General features: G+C 44.8%; 1 protein-coding gene across 1 annotated transcript in view; it reads right to left on the bottom strand.

Annotated features, from left to right (window-relative positions):
* LPAR1 (lysophosphatidic acid receptor 1) overlaps nt 1–21,005 on the bottom strand; it is a 65,693-nt gene extending 44,688 nt beyond the window's left edge. Inside the window, exon 1 of the mRNA XM_066616022.1 lies at nt 20,930–21,005. The gene's annotated coding sequence lies outside the window, so the exon portion shown is untranslated. The remainder of the gene's footprint in view (nt 1–20,929) is intronic.
* Nucleotides 21,006–21,837: the final 832 nt, after the last annotated feature.

The following is a 21,837-nucleotide window of genomic DNA, read 5'->3' as shown; positions in this document are numbered from 1 at the left end:
TTTGGCTGCAGCTTGCCAGGGGTTGCCATGGAGATTAACAGTCCTCTAATTATCTCTGCATTGCTTCTGCCAGTGCAGTGACTTGCTTGAAAAGTCTTGACCCCTGCATGACCTTGCAGATAAGGCGATCTAAGCTTGATGACCATCTAAGCTTGATTTCTTGGCAGAAATTTCTCACCCTATAGGCAAGTATATATGGTAGGTATTATAAACATATTGAAGTTCAATTGATTCCTTTTTATTAAATAAGTCACAGATGAGGGGGCATTCAGTGTTTTTGAAATTAACTAATATCCCTGCAAAAATGTGTTCTGTGGGATTGCACACATCTCATTCTGCACCTAAAATTTTTTATAAAACTGCCTAGGAAAGAGAAAATAAGTCAAATCCTTCACTACTCTAATTTAGACGCAATTCTGTCCCCAAAGTCCTCACCACCACCTGGAGGTCTTACCTAGCTCTGGGCGGCAACCAGCGCAGGGCTTAGCACTGACTGGCGCTGGACTGGTGCCAGCACTGACTCAGTGCAGGGTGTCATGGGTGTGCCTTACAGCATATCTGCAACACCCAGTGTCAGAGGTCAGCACCAGCATTGGACTGGGTCATTGGCAGCTGAGAGAACTAAAGTCTCTATAGAACATCACACTATGATTCTAGCACAGTGCTACATTAGTTTAAACCAGTGGTTCTCACGCATTTAGCACCAGGACCCACTTTTTAGAATGAGAATCTGTCAGGACCCACCAGAAGTGATGTCATGACTGGAAGTGACATCAACAAATAGGAAAATTTTTAACAATCCTAGGCTGCAATTCTACCCATACTTACCCAGGAGTAAGTCCCATTTACTATCATTATTAAAAGAATATACATAGTAGCTTGTTCAAAGTACAGGTCTGTAACATTTCCCCAAGTGCAGTCACATACCATGGTAGCATAAAGTTTAATATATTAAAAATAAAATATTGAAATGAATGGGGACCCACCTGAAAATGCTTGCAACCCACCTAGTGGGTCCCGACCCATAGTTTGAGAAACACTGGTTTAAACCTTCTCTTCAGTACTTTTAATGATGTTTACAAAACAGTTATAGGTATTTCCTTCTCCTTAGGGCACTAAAACTGATTTCTATCTGTAAGAAGTCTATTTCCTCAATAGCAAAACCTGGAACTTAGAAAGCACATTTCCTGAAGCATCACATATGCAAAAACAAACAATGATTAAGCTACTGCATTTTTTGGGTGACTGAACAGAGCTGTGATTAAAAGGTACCTTCTGCAATTCAGCTGAAGACCAAGATATTCTGATCTCAGAATAGGTACTGAAGAAACTGTAACTCTACAACATTAAGTTCACTGTGGCCATTAAAATTGGCATAGTAATTTCATTTTAAAATGCATTTATATATCTCCTCAATTGCTTATTTGCCAGTCGGCATGAAGAGACCCAGATCCTAAACCCATTTACATGGAAACCACTAATTTAAAGGCAACTTACTCACAAATACCTTTGCTTAGGATCACAGCTTTCATTTACATTATTGTGAACTGCTAAAAACTAGAACCAGATGAACCTAAAAATGGGATCCAATTATGACTATTGACCATGTACTCACTGCTATTAAGAAAAATGTTCCACAGACCAGTTTTCTGATTTTCTGAGACAATTTGAAAACCCAAATTCATTTCATGTCTACTAATACAAATTCAGTGTTTATGAGCCAAAAAAGATGGTGAAAGTAAATTACTTACAGCATGAAACAGTTTCTGGCATTTTTATGGTAAAATTTTAATGCCCAACTACAAGCTCACCTGAATTACTGGAACAATGCTAATTCAACTTCTTATGCCTACTTATGAGTTGCAACTGCCAAATATAGGAAAAACACAAATCAAAAATTTCTGTGGAAGTTAAGTCAACTTCAAACACTGGCCGTAACTCCAGTTTGCACAGGCCTAACAATACGCTACATGCAAACGTATGTAAACTAATCTCACCAACCCTCCCTACTCTTGAAATAGCTGCTTCGAAAGGGACACGGAGCAAGGAAACAGCAATCCAAAGGAGATGCTTAACCTCCTGTGCCACTCAGCTCAAGCACTACCCTATGTCTGGAACCCCATGAGAGGAAAGCATCTGGGAGAGGACTACTTAGTGTGAATAAGCAACAGGTAAAGAAAAAAAGGCATATCAAAAAAGACATAGTGGAAATGTTAAAGGTGCAAAAGAGAGCAACTAAGATGATTACTGGGCTGGGACACCTTCCTTATGAGGAAAGGCTACGGTGTTTGGGCCTCTTCAGCCTAGAAAAGAGGCGCCTGAGGGGGGACATGATTGAGACATACAAAATTATGCAGGGGATGGACATAGTGGATAGAGAGATGCTCTTTACACTCTCACATAACACCAGAACCAGGGGACATCCACTAAAATTGAGTTAGGACAGACAAAATATTTCTTTACTCAGCGTGTGGTTGGTCTGTGGAACTCCTTGCCACAGGATGTGGTGATGGCGTCTGGCCTGGATGCCTTTAAAAGGGGATTGGACAAGTTTCTGGAGGAAAAATCCATTACGGGTTACAAGCCATGATGTGCATGTACAACCTCCTGATTTTAGAACTGAGCTATGTCAGAATGCCAGATGCAAGGGAGGGCGCCAGAATGAGATCTCTTGTTATCTGGTGTGCTCCCTGGGGCATTTGGTGGGCTGCTGTGAGATACAGGAAGCTGGACGAGATGGGCCTATGGCCTGATCCAGTTGGGCTGTTCTTATGTTCTTATAAAGAGTAAAGCATTTGTCTTCCTTCCCCCATCCTTACTCTGCTGTTTCTCTGTTCCAAATCAATCCAATCAGGTATATTTTCAGAAGGCTGCTAGGATTTGGCAACATATTAGCATGTATTAATGTACTAAGCATGTACTTAGGGCCCTAAGGTTTGCCTTTTTTATTTTGGAGGGTGTGCGTGTTATTTATTTTTGGGTGCTATAGTGGCTAAAACTGAAAACTAATAGACTACTAACATTGATCGTATTTTTTTCCTGTGAAAAACTGAACCATAAAAATGAAAGCAAGCTAGCTGTATAATGATCACACTAAAGAAGAATTATGAAAACTTCCCTTTAATCCCTATGAACACACACACACACACACACACACACACACACACACACACACTCTCTCTGTATGGTTTGAGAACCTATAGGAAGAACACAGATGTAACATTGGTAATGGCAGTCACAGCAGATTCTTGACCAGTGATGGGAATCTAGCTTTGCCATTTGTGTGACAAACATATCAGCAAATGGAATGCAGACACAGCTAGTTGCTCCCATGCCAGGGAAACTGGGTTACCTCAGTTGCAAGGAATGGCACCAGAATGACAGTCTCTTGTTGTCTTGTGTGCTCCCTGAGGTATTTGGTGGGCCACTGTGAGATACAGGAAGCTGGTCTAGATGGGTCTATGACCTGATCCAGCAGGGCTGTTCTTATGACATGTCAGCCCTCCATCTGCCTCAACAGGTTGTCTGCTGCTTTCTTTTCAAGTACAGATGTGAGTTATAAGTACATAAGTTCCAGAATACCATTTCTCAAGGATATCTTAAAATACAGATCCAACTCTGCTGTGGTGACAGAGAGGAAAGAAGAGATGTGTTCACAGTCATCTTGAAACTGAACTATGCTGAAAATCTGCAGAACCAAATTTTTTAGAGTCTCCTGGCGCAAAAAAAAATTGTGCATACTTAAAGAGCAGCAACAACGCTACCAAATCATCTCCTCCACTCCTAAATGTTACTTTTGTTTTGACCCAAAGATCATCTTTCTTGAACACATCTTCCAGCCCTGCCTTATGCAAGACAATTCACATCCAATATGCTACAAACCAAACTCAGGTGGGAGTAAGATAAAACAATGACACAGGTGAGGCAAGACAAACATTTCATATATTTTTTTTAAAATGAAACAGCTGTTGGTGCATGCACAGGGACCCACCACAGTTTCAGATTTTCTTCATCATTTTAAGATCTTTAGGCTGGGATCCAGTTTATTACTTTCTTTTTAGATGATTTCATTCAGTGATGAATTACAGTTCCTTAGATCCCAGATTGTGAACAGATTAAAATATAATAACCTAGACCACAGAGCCCATAAAACATCATTTTGCTCACAATGCAAGGAAGGCAATTTAATCCTCAGTTCAGATCTACATTGCACTTAGCTGATTCTGGTCTCTCAATGAGAACAGCAGAAATTTCAGGAAAAGGTATGATAAAACCACAGATTGTGAATTAGAGTCCTTGGGATGTTTCAAAACCCTTTCTTATGCAAGTGCTAACTCCTGTTCAAACAAGAGGGCACATTATTTTTAACAATACCCCCTTCCCACTCTAGCCCCTATGCAACATACCATCTTATTTTGAGGGGCCCTCAATCCTCAAGAGCATGGGGAGGGTGCGAGGGGTTGGAGAGAGAAGAGAAATTGCTGTAATTCACACCTCCGTCCCTCTTGCATGAGCACAAGACAGCACTCATGCAAGTAAGGGTTTGGATACAATCCCTACTTAGCTCCTAGTCTTTATGCCAAATTATATATGGACCTGTAATTGAGATGCAGTCATCCAACTTACTATGCTTTAATAAATTGTTATACAAACCTAACCATTGATGCAAATCCAAAACAGGCGTACATTCCCCCTTCATTAACTCCCTTGTATCTGCCTTTTAGATTTTAAAAATTCCCTTTGTGTAAAGCATTGCATTAAAGCTGGCACTGATAAATCACCTTAACCGGCCAAGCAAAGTCTTCGCTTTTACTTGGCTTTTGAGTTTTTTGTAGCATGATTAACTTAATAATGAAGGAGAGCTCGAACATTCTGTACACCATTCCAAGCTTGAATGCTTTGAAGGAGGCTAGAAAAAGTGCTAGAACACACTGCAATGCATTTTCTTTCTTGAAGGTTAAAGTACAGTATTGGAACAAAGTTGGGGTTCACATCAAGAACTCCTTTCTACATTTCAGATGCACTCTTACATCTATATCTGCTACATGTAGATATACTCTTACACCAGTTTTGGGGAGGAGACATGCAAAAGAAAATCAAATAATCAAATCTTAAGCAAAGCTTTACAAATAATACTTTTTATAATTGATTGAGCAAAGTGAAGACTTGAGCTTAATTAAGACATTTGACATTTTGTTTACACAGTTTGAGTAACTCATTAACTCTGCTGAACACCGGAATCAAAGTTAGCATGCACATTATTATTAAGAATATTAAGAATACCTGTACTGCAGTGGTTCTCAAACTTTTAGCACCAGGACCCACTTTTTAGAATAAGAATCTGTCAGGACCCACTGGAAGTGATGTCATGACTGGAAGCGACATCATCAAGCAGGAAAATTTTTAACAATCCTAGGCTGCAATCCTACCCACACTTACTCAGGAGTAAGTCCTATTTACTATCATTGTTAAAAGCATATACACAGTAGCCTATTAGAAGTACAGATGTGTAACATTTCCCCAAATGCAGTCAGATACCATGGCAGCATCAAGTCTAATATATTAAAAATAAAATATTGAAATGAATGGGGATGCACCTGAAATTGGTTTGCAACCCACCTAGTGGGTACCGCCCCACAGTTTGAGAAGCACTGCTGTACTGTTTTTCAACAATTCAGAGCACTCAGGACACAATTCTACATTTAAAGTTCAAACCCCAGCTCATCCTTCACAGCTCATTCTAAAGGAGACTGAGCAAGATGTAACCCACCACTGTGCAATACATCACTTTAAGATTGAGAGATCACAAAGCAATGGTATGGACATTTATGGCACTGAGGGCCCAATCCTATCCAACTTTCCAGCAGCAATGCAGTCGCAATACAGCCCTGAGATAAAGGAACAAAACATTTCCTTACCATGAGGAGGCCTCCATGTCTGCCTCCCCCCACAGGATGCAGCACACAACCTGTTGGCACGGCTGCATCAGTGCTGGAAAGCTGGACAGGATTGGGCCCTTAGTTTGAAATCAAAATATGAGCATGACTCGTGCACTGGTTTGATGCAGGAGATTCGAATTACAAATGGTATGTGAAGTAAGGTTTCAAAACACTGTGCAGGCACCTTAACTTGGCAAATCCAGGCACCTTAACTTGGCAAATCATCAGGAATCCAGCTGCTGACCCTTGGTGGAATAGAGACTGAGAGTTTTGTTGGAAATACGAGCATGGGCCTCGTAGCAAGGGCCTCATGCTATTTCCCTCTGTATATGCCCCCATCTGTCATCCAAAATTGTTATAACCTAATAATTAGGTATAATACTATTAAGAAAAGCAGGCAATACTCTGGCACAAAGGTTAAAACAGGCCAGGAAGCCTAACTGACATTTACATCCTGCCTTAGTGTTTCATTACCGCATCAAAGCAACATTCTTTCATTCAGCACAGCTTCCCCCCACAACTATTATACATAACTGTAAAACAACCACACCTAACTATTCCAATAAATTAATCGATCAATAAATCCACCTACTTATCATCTATTTATCTTCCTACCTATCTACCTAGCTATGGCAATGGTTCTGAAATTCCGGATAATTATGGAATTTCAAAAGACAGCAACAGTTTAGGGACATTATGTCTATCGTTCTGCCTAATTAACTTCTCATTTACACTTTCACCACACTTTCAGAGAACCTCACTGCTGCTTACTTGTTTATCACAGAGGGTCTCAGCCCTTGGCACTACTTATGCCACAAACACAGCATAGAATGATGGCGGCACAGAATGTGGCTTTTACACACCACACTTTTATAACCAGCCATCAGGAGCAGGACCACAGACAGGGGAGGATACAATCAATCTGGAATGCTTCATCTCTGCTATAAACTCACTAGGACAGTGTTTCTCAAAATGTGGGTTGGGACCCACTAGGTGGGTCACAAGCTAATCTCTGGTGGGTCCCCATTTATTTCAATATTTTATTTTTCAATAAAATTCTAGTATCGATATTAGACTTGATACTACCAAAGTGTGTGACTGCATTTGGGGAAATGTTACAGACCTGTACTTTTAACAAGCTACTATGTATATTCTTTTAACAATGATACTTACTTCTGCGAAAGTGTGGGTAGGATTGCAGCCTAAGATTGTTAAATGTTCCTGCTTGATGATGTCACTTCCAGTCATGACATCACTTCCAGTGGGTCCTGACATATTCTCATTCTAAAAAGTGGGTCCTGGTGCTAAATGTGTGAGAACCACTGCACTAGCAGGTTTTAGGCAAGTCACATCATCTCCGCTCCTCAGCTACAATATGGGGATACTTACACATGTGAAGAGCTTTAAACACTCAGAAAGTATTATACAAATACTAAATATTATTTGGGGTTTTCTAATCAACAGCAGCCAGATCATCCCCCCCATACACACACATATACACAGTGGATCAGGACCATGGTAGGGAGTGGTGGTCTTTAACACCACCCTGCCACAACCCCAATGTGCAGGTCCTTTCCCTCCATTTGGCCACTGACCCTGGGGAAAATGTTCCCACTGGTAGGGTTAAAGTCCTCCTGTGGCCCTGATCCAGCTGCTATTGACTGAAGAAATTCATCCCATCAGGGTGAAGATCACTTGCAACTTTGTGGCCAAGATAACATTTTAACCAGGTTTCCTGGCTCATTCTTTGAACTACTACACTAATTCCATTTTTACCTTTTACGCTCCAGTTCAGACAGAAGAACAGCAGTAATAAATTCATTGTATATAGTGGCTTAGCATAATTCTTTTTAGCCAAATCAGGGCCAAGCATTTGTACTCAAAAGTTATCTTTCTTTAAGCAGCTGCCTTCTTTAACATGAGGATAAGGAAGAATGAAAAACTGCAAACAGAGCAGATGGTTTTCATACTTTATCTTCAGTTTTTAAAAAACCTATGACCTATTTCCAATGCACGCATTTGTTTGTTTTCACATGGTGCTGAAACAGTGTGAATGAACCGACTATACTTCATTTCTTTTCAAGTAGTTATGCCATAAAGATAAACCAAGAAAAACAAAACCGAAATCCTTAGAAATGTAAACAGAAAGAACAGCAGTTCTTTTTCAAGAGGTACTGTTTTGTTCACAACCACAGAAAATACTGGGCTTGATCCAAGCTTCCCTAAGGTGCAGTAGAAAGTTCATCAAATCACAGAACCTCAGAAGTTCTACCCGAAAGCAAGATTCTTCTGTATTAATTCCATGACATTGAGCTAACAGCACGACACAAAGTGTCAAACTGCACAATTCCACAAGTGTCCGATGTTGTGTACTGTCTCTTTAAGGAGCACACCCAGAAGACTTCAGAATTAGACCAGCCACATGAAAGAACTGGAGGAAAGAATTTCACTTCTGCAGCAGCAGTCTATGGGAATAGTTTATTTAGCCTGTATGATCTCCTCAGGGGCCTAAACAAGCCCAGATGGATTAGTAATTAGATACGGTTCTCAGGTAAGTTATACTTGTTATTTCACCAGTCTAAATTTTTATGCCCTGGGCCTTTCAAGTGAATTGTAAGCAATAAATAGTTGACTAATTAGAAGTCTGATATGTGTTGCTTTTGTCACATATTCAGTACCTTCAGGCAAGGAATCAACAATTAGCTTACGAGTGGGTCGATCCACACTACAGCATAATGTGAACACACACTACCACCCCACCATGTTCTTTAGCCATTCTAAACAGAGACTTTTCTTTTTTTCAGCTGGGAAATAATTTTCTATAAAGTGACAGTTAAACATGAAACAGAAACCCACTCACCAAGAGCCAGGTCCATAATTAAAGTTTACTGGCCATGAAGGGGAAGTTCACTCTGACAATATGAACTTTTGGGATGGGAAAGCCTTCTGACCAGAATGTGCCACTGCTGAGAAAATTCAAGCAATTTACATAAATATCCCTACAGATGAGAAATCTATTAAATTCTTTGGTAAGCATTTACCTTTACAAGACTCCCCACACCCACAAAATTGTTTTGTTCAGATGATTGAATAAACCAAGGTTCGTTAGTCTCAGCGTGTGCCATCCTGGTTTTATAGTCTGGTGTGTATGTCACAGCTAAACCACAGTTCCTGGGTTTGGATGACACCCAGACCCAGAAATGAAAGTTTAAAAACCTCCCTTGCAGCCACGTGAGTAAGGTGAAAAGGAAAGATAAGCACCTGCATCGAGGATTTCCGAACCAGGAGAGCCTCTGTCTTATCCGGATTTAATTTCAGCTTGTTAGCCCCCATCCAGATCCTCACCGCCTCCAGACAGCGCTCCAGGTCCTCAACCGCCACCCTGGAGTCTGGAGGAAAGGAGAGATAGAGCTGGGTGTCATCAGCATATTGATGGCACCCCACTCCAAACCCCCGGATGACCTCTCCCAGCGGTTTCATGTAGATGTTAAACAGCATGGGGGACAGAATTGAGCCCTGTGGCACCCCGCATCTCAAGGGCCAGGGTGTCGAACAGGCATCCCCCAGCACCACCATCTGGGACCGACCCTCCAAGTAGGAGCGGAACCACCGCAAAACAGTGCCTCCAGCTCCCAACTCGGCCAATCGGCCCAGAAGGATACCATGGTTGATGGTATCGAAAGCCGCTGAGAGGTCCAGCAGGACCAACAGGGACGCACTCCCCCTGTCCAGTCCCCGGCGTAGGTCATCCACCAAGGCGACCAAGGCGGTTTCCGTCCCAAAGCCCGGCCTGAAGCCAGATTGAAAAGGATCCAGATAATCCGCTTCATCCAAGACCCTCTGGAGTTGGGACGTCACCACCCGCTCAATTACCTTACCCAGAAACGGGATGTTGGAGACTGGCCGGTAGTTATCCAACACAGTGGAATCCAGGGAGGGCTTCTTCAGGAGGGGGCGAACCACCGCCCGTTTCAAAGCGAGTGGTAACGTCCCCTCCATCAAGGAAGTGTTGACCACCCTCCTGTCCACTCAGCCAGCCCACCCCGGGCAGCTCTTATCAACCAAGCTGGGCAAGGGTCGAGCAGGCAGGCAGATGGCCTCACACTCCAAAGGAGTCTGTCCACATCCTCAGGCTGTACAAGCTGAAAAGAATCCCACAACACAGGACAAGCAGTTGCCAAGGGGACATCATCAGACACTGTCAATGTGACATCCAAGTTGTGACAAATACGATCGATTTTATCTGCAAAATGTTGCGCAAACACGTCACAGCGGCTGACCGTATATTCCTCCTGGTCTATTGGGGGGGCCTGATGGAGGAGGCCCCGCACCACACGGAACAGCTCTGCCGGACGGTTGTCAGCAGACGCAATGGTAGCAGAGAAGAACGATCTCTTCGCTGCTACCACCGCCACGGAATAGGCTCTGTAATGGGCTCTACTCCGTGTCCGATCGGATTCATCCCGAGTTTTCTGCCACCGTCGCTCTAGACGCCTGCCCTGCCCTTCATCCTTCGCAGCTCTTCAGTGAACCAAGGAGCCGCTCCAAGTCTGCGACGTGGCAGAGGTCGCTCCGGAGCAAACTCATCCACTGCCCTGGTCATTTCCCCATTCCAGAGGTCAACCAGGGCCTCAGATGAGACGCCAGTCTTGGCAGTGGGGAAATCCCCCAGAGCCCTCAGGAAACCTTCAGGATCCATTAGCCTCCGGGGGCGGACCATAGAAAACGGTCCCCCGCCTCTGCAGAGGTAGGAAGTCGCAACAAGCCTAAACCTTACCAGGAAGTGATCTGTCCATGACAACGGAGTGATCTTGATCTCCTCTACGTCCAGATCACTGCCCCCGTGCCCAGCTGTAAACACCAGGTCCAGCACGTGTCCTGCAGTATGTGTTGGGGCCAAGATCTTCTGGGACAGGCCCAGAAAATTGTTACCATTTTCCTGGTCCAACAAATCATAGTTTATTGAATTTTCTGAACCAGGTTATCATGAAACATAAATGCAGTTGTATGAAATGCTTACACTAAAAACTGACATTTTTTATTTTAAATATTTATTCCACAATATTAAGATGATTTATATGAACATGCCCTGTGTTATTCCAGAAGCCAAGGACAAATTCAGCACAAACGAAAGAAACTGCTATGCCCTCACTCAGATCAGGATCGGATCCTGCTGCTAACAGTAGATGTTGCACATTAGCAACTATTATGCATCAGTTGGCTGAAACTTGGATTTCTCTATTGATGAGAGCACATCACTTGACCATCTTCAACTCAGTAACTAGTGAAAGTTTTTGGAACCCATATCACAGTGCTAACTCTTTGACACTGGCAAGTTCCATCAAATTGAGAAAAGTGTCCCCTCCAGGAGTCCACTGTAAACTTTCCCAACAATTACATGATCGTGTCACTATTAACTATGTCTCACAGGTGAATTGGAAATTCAAAACTATTAGAATATGAGGCTATTTAGCAAATGTCATTCAAAAGTGGCATAAATACTTCCAGAATTATAAGCATACATTACAGGCATACACATTTACTTGGAAGTACTGTAAATGCTACCAGTTATGCTGGATTTGCAAGTACATATACAGAACTTCAGTGGAACTCCTTCAAATTACTCTCATAAGTATCTTGTACTTTCAGATCACTGGGCACGCCTAAGGTGGTTGCTGTACTTTAACCTATCAAAGTTTTATCTCAAAGTTATTCCTGGATCACACAGTACCTCCTTCCCTCTATTTACTTTCTTCAGACAAGGAATGCTGAACAGTTTCTGTTTTAACTTAAGTCAATCACCAACGTCTTAATAGTAAGCAGAGTAGATTAAAAAGACCACATTTTGGATTGGAATAAAGACAGTTCACAGTAGTATATTAGATCATAATAATAATTACATAACTATGATTGGAAGTCAGCAACTGGGAAACCCCTGGGCCAAATCTGCCTTGAACTGGTACCAGCTACCCCCCCCAACTGCAAACTCCAGATACTAAAGTGGGTGTGGGCGAGTCACATCTGTGACAACAGGATCTGACAACAGGCCACTGGGGAGCACAGGCGCTTGGCCCTCCAACCTATACTCGCTTGTGAAATTGGCCCTTTGGGAAAAGTTAGATGCTTTAGGGATCAGTGATTCTCAAATTTTTTGGACTCTGGAGCCCTTTACATTCTTCAACATAATCTCAGGGTGCCCTGCCAAGTTCATCTGCAGAGTTTCAGGGAACTCCAAAGTGCTGGCACGTGTGGAGCAGTGCAATGGCAGACCAACTGGCTGCCACTTATGGTGCGTGCATGGAGCCCCTGAAGGGGTCTTAAGGAACCTGGGGCTCCTAGAAGCACGCTTTGAGAAACCCTGCTCTAGAAGTATGCTGAAAAGATGCTGCTAAACTATGTAGACAAATCTCACTCAGTTAAAGTGTCCCATTTAGAAAAGGCATGAGTTCATCCTTAACATTTCTGCCCAACATTGATACATGTAACAGGGACCAAAAGTGTACACCTGTGGGCAGGGCAAAAATGGGTTAATACCAGCTAAACTCAATTGGCTTATTCACTGCACTTATGCATGTCTACTCAGAAGTTTCACTAAATTCAATGTAACTTACTCTCAAGTAAGTGTGTACAGGATTGCAGCCTCGTAAGACAAGCTGCCCAATCATATCCTCTATGCGACAGGGTGGCACTCTCACAAGCCCCCATTCTCTCCTGTCATAATACATGGTGGGCAGCTAACTGGAGAAGAGGCACTTTTTCAAGTGGGTGCTCCTCTTTTATTTAGCAGAGGGAGAGTAACTGGCCCTCGTCACCCCAGCAGTGTCTTTTCTAGTGGCTATCTGCTGGTATTCTTTTGCATCTTTTTAGACTGTGAGCCCTTTGGGGACAGGGAGCCATTAGTTATTGGATTTTTCTCTGTAAACCGCTTTGTGAACTTTTCATTGAAAAGTGGTATATAAATACTGTTAATAATAATAATAATAGGTCCTAATTTTATAGCCTCCTAGCCAGATGTGCTTGTTTGAGATGACTAAAGTTGTTGAATGCCAAATAAAGGACTCTAAGTCTATTTCTGTGACTGGGTAAAAGAGAGCAGCTTTGTGGAGTAGCTGTCTGGGTTCTAGAGATGCCAACCTCCCTGATTGGTTGTAGTGATTGGCTCTTTGGAGATGACACATGGATATCATATACATGGAGGGCACACCAATGACACAATGTCATCATGGGAATGACACATGTATGTCACAGCAACAATGCCATGCTGGTGTCAGATTGATAATATGTCAGCATCAGGATGTTCCACTATCAATAAATGTCAGCTAGGTTGGTGTTTCTATGGATGGTGTTCACTGGGGGTATTAGTGGGGAGAGATGCACTAGCATTGCTTTGCCAAGACAGGCTTGACATATACTGTAGTCCTTTTTATGCTGGTATTGGTGGGACATCAGCATGGCATTAGAGGTGCAGCATCCAAATAAGACTGGGTCATTAGACTACCAGATAATTGATTATCTTTTGGTCATCTTGGAAGGAGTTTTGAAAGGTGAGGTAGTAACTAAAGACAAGACAGATTCCATAGGGGGAATATAACTATTAGTTATTTGAAGATGTTGCCTATGTAACAGAGGGCACAAGCCTAACCAGGTCTACTCAGAAGTAAGTCCTATTTTGTTAAATGGGGCTTACTCTCAGGAAAGTGTGGTTAGGATTGCAGCCAGAATTTCTTCAACTATCACCCCACAAGAACTCCCAGTGGATTTTCAACATGTTTCCAGCTACATAAAAATTTAATATAGAATTATAGTTCTGGTTGTTCTAAGACTTTAGGATAGATGATAGATGAAGAAACTTTTGGATTTTGTCTGACTGGGATCTGAAAACTCCTACCCACTGTCAAACTGAGTACCAAGCCATAACACCACAACAATCTCTAAACCTTTTGAGCAGGCAGGGGTGTCCAAACATTTTGGCAGGAGGGCCACATCATCTCTCTGACACTGTGTCAGGGGCTGGGGAAAAAATTAATTAATTTACATTTAAAATTTGAATAAATTTACATAAATGAATTTATTAGAGATGGAACATATAAATGAATGAAGGTCTTGCAATAGCTCATGGCCTATAAAAGGCCTTGCACAAAGCAAGGCTAGCCTTTCCTTCATTGCCACTGCTGCATCACAGACATGAAACAGCAAGTAGTGGAGGGACCCCTTGTCCCACAGCTCAGGTGAGAGGTCAAACAGTCGTCCTCATGCTGAGAGAAGTTGCATTGGGACAGCAGGAGCTCCAGCAAGTCTCCGGAGGGCCAGAGGCTCATTGGAGCCTGGGAGCTCCCTGAGGGCCAGATTGGGCGCCTCCGAGAGCCACAAGTGGCCCCGGGGCCAGGGTTTGGGCACCCCTGCTTTTGAGGATAAACATGAGTCAGAGATCCAGAAACCTGCACTGAATAAGACTCAGTTATTCCAACTTTTAAGTCCTTCAAAATGATACAGGCAAGTCTGTAGGAGCTTAAGAGAATACAGCGGGCTCTCAGTCTCTGCAGGGGATCCATTCCTGGACTCCCCCAGCAGATACTGATTTCCCAGGATAATTAATCCACAGAAAGGCCTGGCCCAAAAAACTGGAAGTGCCTTTCAGAAGGCTCCTGCAGCCTTTCTGAGGTGCAGGGAGGCCATGTGCAATTTCCCCACACCTCAAAAAGACTGCCTGAGCCTTCTGAAAGATACTTCCGGTGCCTCAGAACAACGGAAGTCACTTCTGGTCACATCAGGGAGGTCACATGAGGCCCTCCAATGTTGAATCAAATCCATGGGTCCTGAACCCATGGATAAAGATAGCCCACTGTATTAAGCCAAAATTATACCTCCACAGCTCTGCAAAAGCAGCCATAACTCTGATTCCAGGATCCAAAGCCCCAAATGCTAAAAACGGTTATTTTTCCTGCATGATAAGATTGCAAGAATTTGGGCCTGTAATAGCAGATTTTAGAGCCTGCAATTTTCACTGCCAAATAGAAAGTAGATTCCCTAACTCGAAAAAAATGACTCATTTCACAGCAAAAGACACAATGCAGCAAAAAATAAAAAATACCCTGGAACTAGTGGATGATCCTTTCTAAAGATGATTTCTTTCTATGTTCCAGTAACTTTCAGAAGCTAACAGCATGTCTATTTAGGAGCACCCCTTTTAAGTGGGCAAAGAGGCACCTTTTAAAGAGACATCCTTTTATATTTAGCAAGGGGAGTGCAACTGTTCCACTTCATCCCAACGTGACATCTTTTCCAATGGCTGTTGTTGGGTGTCTCTTTTGCATCATTTTTTAGACTGTGAATCTTTGTGAACAGGGAAACATTACTTCTTCATTTAGCTATGTAAACGGATTTATGAACTACTTGTAGTTGAAAGTGGTATATAAATATTCTTATTAATAATAATAAGTAAATCCGATTGTGTTCAGTAGGACTTACTTCCAGGAAAGTGTGTACAGAATTGCAGCCTAAGAAAGGAGCACCCAGGACCTCTGTAAACGAAGAAAAAGCTAACTACAGGCATGCCCTGGTATCTACGAGGGTTCCATCCCAGAACCCCCCATGGTTAACTGAAACCATGGATATCAGGGAACACCCCCCCACCCTCTGGAGGCAAGGAGAGCAGAGCTCCTCTTGCCTCCAGAGGAGTTTGGTGGGGCAGCACATGCAGGGGGTCCATGGACCCAATCCACGGATAAGGCAACCCTAAACTTTGTCCTCCAAAGTTCGAGTTTATTGCCTTTAAGGAAAGGGCCTGCATATCATACAGTATGTAGAACTGCTGGCAGGTAGAACTGCTTCTTTTTCTTTGTGATACTTAAGACCAAATCCTGCTGAGCCATTGTGCCTTTGGTACAAATGTTCCAGCAGCACAGTGTGTTTTACAGCAGTTGCAAAGTGCAATTTGCCATTCTGAACAGCCAGGCCACTGTCGCAAACAGTGAATGGTGATGACCAGGTGACAAAGACCTCTCTAGAGTGCCAGGCACCAGTAAGGCAGGTAGGGGGAGAGACTGGGAGAACACGTGCACTTTTTCGTGGGGAGGGGGAGGAACTGGGGTTGGAGAAAAGGCAGGATGGTGGATCTGGCAGCAGTGGTGCATACCAGGTCTTATTCTCTCTTTTTAAAACCTCCCCACCCTTTTTCTCTCCTCTGAAATATGTCACCAAAATAGGTGGTGTATGTCCGAGGGGACCCACTGGTGATTGGGCAGTCTGCTGGGGGTAAGAGCAAAGTGTTTTTACATTCCTTGCAGGCTGCCTGATCACACACACACAGATGCAGTGTGAACATTATTGGTGCAGTGCATTGGTGCTAGTTGCAAGAGATAAGATTGGGCTGTTAGTGTGTTCCATTTGTATCCCACCATTTACAGGTGCACAGGGAGGGTAACAAAATTTAATATGGGGAGGAAAGAGAACACTAACTTTGATAATGAAAACAAAATGGTTTTATGCATATTTAACCTTGTCTGTTTAATACCAGTGAATATGGAAAGTCTTACAGCATTTGAAAATGTATTTAGACTTAAATTCTAGAGACTCTAGATCAGGGGTGTCCAAAGTTTTTGTCAGGAGGGCCACATCATCTCTCTGACAGTGTCGTGGGCCAGGGAAAAAAAGAATTAATTTACATATAATATTTGAATAAATTTACATAAGTTTACATGAATGAGTATATTAAAGATGAACTTATATGAATGACTGAAGGTCTTGCAATAGCTCAAGGCCTATAAAAGGCCTTGCACAAAGCAAGGCTGGCCTTTCCTTTGCTGCCGTTACTGCATCACAGACATGAAACAAGAAGCAATGGAGGGAGCCCTCATCCCACAGCTCACGCGAGAGGTCAAACAGTCGCCCTCACGCTGAGAGCAGCTGTGACGGGCCAGTGTGGGCTCCAACAAATCTCCAGAGGCTCATTGGAGACTGGGGGCTCCCTGAGGGCTGCATTGAGAGGCCTCGAGGGCCGCATGCGGCCCCAGGGCCAGGGTTTGGGCACCCCTGCTCTAGATCAAGTTAAATATGCCAAATTCTGGCATGGGTGTCATAGTTTGCAGGAGTTTGGAACACTCTTATACAGGAGCAGAAAGACACAATGGTTTTGCACTGGCACACAATCAAGTTCTTAGTTCTGCCTTCCTATCCAGTGCAGCATTGCTGCCTGCTCTCTGCCTCAGTAGACTAGCACCCAATGCTGGATTTACAGTGGTGGATCTCCTGGGTCAGTGGTGTGGCAGCTGCTCTGCCAGTGGGACATGGCTGCAAGTACAAATACCTGGAAGCCACGTGAGAGAAACCACAGCCTGCAGAATCTTTTCACCAATTCACCTTCACCAATTCAAGTAATTCAGCAGTGGGAACAGTTTGGAAGGAAATCTTGGGCAGATCAGGGCAGGGAGTAAGCCGGGCCGGGGTGGGAGGGAGGAATCTGGGCAGCAGCAAACACACCCAGATCCTATTACCACCTCCTAGCCCAGGCCTGTCCCCAGGAGACTCTTCTTAGTTATGCCAGCAAAAGAGCTGGTGTAGGTTCAAGGAGACTCACTGGAGATCAGACATTCTAAAGAGAAGTACAAAATTGTTTACCTCTCCTGGGCTGTGTGGTGTCCCCACACCCATAGCATGCAGTGCACTTTACATCAACAACAATGAACACTCTAGGATGGCAGGGGAGATGATTGGGTCCTAAATCAGACCTTGACAAGTTGTGACCCACTAAGGGCCCAATCCTGAGCTAGGCCAGTGCCAGAGCTGATCTCCAGCACCAACACTGGGTACTGCAAATGTGCCATGTGCAGCACCCTGCACCAAGCCAGCACTGGCCCAACGCTAATTGGCACCGAGTCCAGTGCCAGCTGGATGCCGCTCAGAGTTAGGCAGGACCTGCTCCAGGTGGCAGTGAGGGCTTCAGGGGTGGCATTCCAGGGCAGGGTGGAGTGGGGATGAACCAGGACAGGCCCACTGGAGCTCTGCTCGATCCTGAATCAGGCCCAACAAGGAATCTCTCAGGTCTGTGTCAGCAAAATAGCCAATGTAGACTGAGAAGCCCTACTGCAGGGTTTGGGGCTTTCCCTTTGAGAAGGGGATGAAAGTCCCCTTCCCTCAAGGAGACTCCAGTGGCTGCTGCAGTCCCATAGGATGCAGTGGTCATTGCTTTGACACCACTGCACCCAGCAGTGCCACTGCTTTTAGGATTGGGCTATAAGCTGAGCACAGCCTGTCAGTCATATATTGTGGTCTGCCAGGTAACTGACAGTCCTCCTGATTTTGCAGTTATGGAAAAGCAACAAAAATGGGGGCTTTATTGAGCTTTTTGTAGGCAACCATATTTGGCTGGTGGACTATATTTGGCTTTGTGGACCACAAAGTATGCCAGTCTAGAGTTTTTAAAAAAAAAATCACTTCAAACACAAAAGCTGTGCATACATTGTAGTTCATATAATTGTCATCATCTCCATATATATTCCACCTTCTTGCCTTTCTATTCAAGATAATTTACAATTTCAAAGTATAAAAACTAAACATTACAGAAGCAGACTCTTGTGCTTTGAATCTAATTTGTGGTGTACTTGGCAAGAAAAAAAGGCCACCTGATACACTCAACAGAAGCTCCCACCCCTGTTCTGTTCTCCCCCGCCCTCCCCCACCAAGGAACCCCTGCTCCTGCCCTCCCGCCACCCTCTCCACGCCCCCACACTGTCGGGTGCTTACCTTTGCTCCACTGGCGGTCAGGAGTTCCTCATCGGCGCCAATGGGCCAACACAGACCTCCACGCCGGCGCCATTTACTTGGAGGGTGGCACAAGATGGGGCCCTTAGACTGCAATCCTACATATGGCTATACTTGCTGAGCCTCCTCAGTGCGCTAAGGCAGATGAAACTGGACAGAGGACTGCAGCTGCTTTTTAAATGCTTTTAAAGAACTTATTTCATTGAGTTTCTCTGGTTTGTCCATTGACATTTTTCATTTCACTAAATAAAGTTGTTAGCTTACTGTAAGCTGAATAAGCTCATGTGTAACTGATAAAATGAGAAGGGGGAGTTGAAAAGAATGTAAAGTTGTATGAAAGAACTAAAGTCAGTCTAGAAAAGCAAACCATGTTGCTTCCATAATTCAACCAATTAAAACGGTGTTAAACAAAGTGTTACTGTTCTTTACAAAACTTATGGATAGCCATACTCCATTATCTACCCACCCTAAATTCCACCAAATTTAATAGAACAAAAGTCAGCACCTGAAAAATAAGCATAGGGGTTCTTTTATGATTCAACAGTTTAATGAACTAAACACATGCACTTTTACTTTTTTCTCACTTTTACTTGAGAATAAAGCCCACTGCACTACACAGATTTACTTCTGAGTATATATGCACAGAACTGGATTGTAAGGTTTATCAGGACTGGAAAAGAGATCAGCCTTATTTAATGCAGAATAACTACCATACCACTATGAACACAGAACAGAATACACCCACTGGGGTGTATTAAGGGGAGGAAAGGGATCAACCATTTTGAGAATGTTTAGCCATTCTGGTTACAAGTACAGCTAAGGTGCTCACCAAGCCTACTCAGAAGAAGTAAGTCCCATTGAGCTCAGTTTGGCTTACTCCCTGGAAAATGTGCATGGTATTCCCAAAGTATGCTATCCAGGGAAGATGACAGTTAAAGGGTTAATCATGGAGCACTAGAGTCTTTCACATATCCAACACCTCAGCTTAGGATGGAAGCAATCAGACTAGGGTGCCTTCAGTCTTTAAACATCAAAAGACCATATGGCTTCAAGAGAAAAACACACACTTACATTGTAGGCCATTGGAAACATTTTTGCAGAAGAACAAATACTCAAGAATCCAAGATGAGATCTTAAACCAAAATTCCAAACCCTGTATTTTTTTTTCTTGGCAGTGGGGAGTTAAAACTACAATTACAGAACCACTTGTTTACTAGGCAGCAAATTTTCCCTTACGATTTCAACAAGGCCACCCGAAAAAAAGAAGAGTCTTAGTCTTGAACTAAAAAAAACCTCAGCTGCCTCTACAAATGCCACCCTCCAGAAGCGCTCTGCATTTCTTTTCCATGAGCATCACTAACAGCCCAATTCTATGCGTGTCTACTCAGAACTAAATCTATTATAGTCAATGGGGCTTACTCCATTGACTGTAATGTGAATGGAATTGCAGCCCTAGAGCACAATCCTATGCATGCCAACTCAGAACTCCCATTAAAGTCAATGGGACTTATTCCCAGGTAAGTGTGGATAGGATTGCAGCCCTTGTGTCCAATCCTATGCATGTCTACTCACAACTAAGTTCCATTATAGTCAAACTCCCAGATAAATGTGGATCGGATTGCAGCCTAAGAAAACAAAAATGCCAGAAATCCCACCGATTTAAAAGCCGGAGAAGAGTCTAACCCCCGCCCCCCCCCCCAACACGGCTCCAAACACGTCCCTTTCTGCAGCCTTCAAACGAAATGCCCAAACAGCAAGTTCAGAGGGGAAGGAAGATCTGCTTTAAAGGACGGAAGAAATTCCAGTGACCATAAGGAACAGGGGAAAAAATATATAGGCACGTCCTGCGGTCCGCGGGAGAAAAGAGATCGCCTTTTACCTTCAGAAACTTCTCCAGGAGGGGGAGGGTAGTGAGTGGCCATTTAGCAGGGAGCTGGACCTTCTTTGCTAGCGACTGCGAGCACAATCCTAGGCACGCCTACTCAGACGTAAGTCCCATTATAGTCAGTGGGGCTTCCTCCCAGGAAAGTGCGGATAGGATCGCAGCCTGAGAGCCCAATCCTAGGCATGTCTACTCAGAACGAAGTCCCCTTAGAGCTCCCTCCCAGAAAGTGTGGACAGCCTGCCAAAGCAATCCTACTCAGGGAACGCGCTGGCCAAGAGGAGCGAATGAATCCAGCAGCAGCAGAGCCTGGACAGCTGCCCCCTCCCCACGTCCTCAGCCCCATTACCTGGGCCAGGCGAAGTCCCCGGGCTGCGGCTGCTGCTCCCGCGGAGTTGCTCGTCTTGCGGCCAGCCAGACGGACCCAGAGGGGTCTTCCCGCCCTCGCCGCCGCCGCCACCGCCGCCTCCTCCAGCCAGCCGCCCGCCGGTGCCTCTTCCCAAGTTGGCGGACGCTCCGAAGTCGGTCACTTGGCTGTGGAGCAGCCACGGCGGGGGGGCGGCGGCACCATCCTCTGCCTCCGCGGGCGGGGCACAAGTGGGGGCACCGCTGCCTGGGGGGAGGCAGGAGGCGGTGCGGCTGCTCGCACAGGCGCTCGCGGAAGGGGAAAGTCGCCGGGCGCCTCCTGTGGAAGCAGCCGCAGCCGCTGGCCTGGCGCTCGGAGTGCGGGCCGGCGGGCGGGCGAGCGCGCGGGTGGGTGGGGTGCTGCTTCCAGCTCCCTCCTCCCGCCCACAGGCAGCTCCAGTCGCGGCTGGCCCTTGGCGCCCTTTTCTCACCTGCCTGCCGCACGCGCCCTCCAGCTCGGCTGCCCAGGCTCGCCCGCCACCCTCGTGCCAGGAGCAGTCCCTGCGCTGGCACGCAGCGCACCGCCCGCATGGGACGCCTTCCCGCCCACCCCAGTCTCGGGCTGGCCCCGCACAGCAGACCCACAAGCGTCGACAAGGGGCAGAGGGGCTGGCACCCTGCCAGGGTGACCACACGGCCTCCTTTTCCTGGCCATGTCCTCTTGCTCAGGCTCCTGTCCTGGAAAAGAACTTCCATGCCCTCCTGTGCCCCGTGGGCCGGCAGCACAGAGCCTTCTTGCAATTCATCCATTCTTCTTTGGCATTTATCCCCTATGGTGGTGGGGTTCGCCACTTTGGATCAGAGTCGCCATTTCTCTCCGTCACGGGCTTGGTCTGGGTGTAGGCGGGTGAT

Source organism: Tiliqua scincoides, chromosome 2 (genome assembly GCF_035046505.1).
Source record: "Tiliqua scincoides isolate rTilSci1 chromosome 2, rTilSci1.hap2, whole genome shotgun sequence".
In the NCBI taxonomy this organism is placed as follows: domain Eukaryota; kingdom Metazoa; phylum Chordata; class Lepidosauria; order Squamata; family Scincidae; genus Tiliqua; species Tiliqua scincoides.
Note: the sequence above shows the minus strand (reverse complement) of the source record. Positions and strands in the feature narration are given on the sequence as shown.